This window comes from Octodon degus, unplaced genomic scaffold, assembly GCF_000260255.1.
Source record: "Octodon degus isolate 3935 unplaced genomic scaffold, OctDeg1.0 scaffold00318, whole genome shotgun sequence".
NCBI classification, from domain to species: domain Eukaryota; kingdom Metazoa; phylum Chordata; class Mammalia; order Rodentia; family Octodontidae; genus Octodon; species Octodon degus.
In genome coordinates this window covers 672792-673686 of record NW_004524894.1, presented here as the reverse complement: position 1 = coordinate 673686, position 895 = coordinate 672792, and positions in this window count along the sequence as shown.

Below are 895 nucleotides of genomic sequence, written 5' to 3'. Positions count from 1 at the left end.
TTCAGATATACATCTGTCCATATCTACACTTGTACATTATATGTATTTTATCATATACGGTTATAGATATAGACAAATATAGATTTATCTGAAACACAGACTTTTGTATGTGATCTCTTTACAACTCTGTAACCCTCTGATGAACACAAGAGTGTAGTTATCTCAAAAGATTGTGATAGACATAGTGCACATCGGAAATGATATCCTTATCTCCATGAATCCTGTGTGAAACCATCTCATACATCATAAGTATTTTTCTTGCCAGACATTTTATTTATTTATTTATTTATTTTGAGAAAAAGATGCTGCTGAAAAAATACACATCCCTAGCTTTCACCAGACAAAATGAGAGTTCTAAATCAAATTTTGGGTATGTTCATAAATTAAGCAGAGAGTTAGTATTTGCATTATGTTCATTCATAAAATCTTCAGTTAGTGCTAAGAATCTTCACAAGTAAACATACAATGATGATTTTGTCTGGTCTTGCAACAATACAGATAAAATGGCTATCTAAATTTCATAACTAGCTTGTCAGAGACAAAAAGAGAGAAACAAATGGGTTCTTTGTATTGAAAATAAATTAGAACCACCACCATCAGCCGGGGCTGTAAGTGGGACTTCACAGGGATGCCAGATTCTACCTTAGCCACCAACCAGACCAGAGTAGGAGTAGTACATCATATAATAGTCCGTATGTTATGCTTAAGTCCATGCAAGAAAACAGAAATTATCCCATGAACATCATATGATCAGAGTGCAGTGAAACTGAAGATAAAATAACAAAAAAAAACGGAAAAAACATAAATGCATGAAAATTAAACAAAAACTTCATCAATAACAAATAGGTTATAGAGGAACTTAAACAAGAAATTAAACAATATCTACAATTCAATG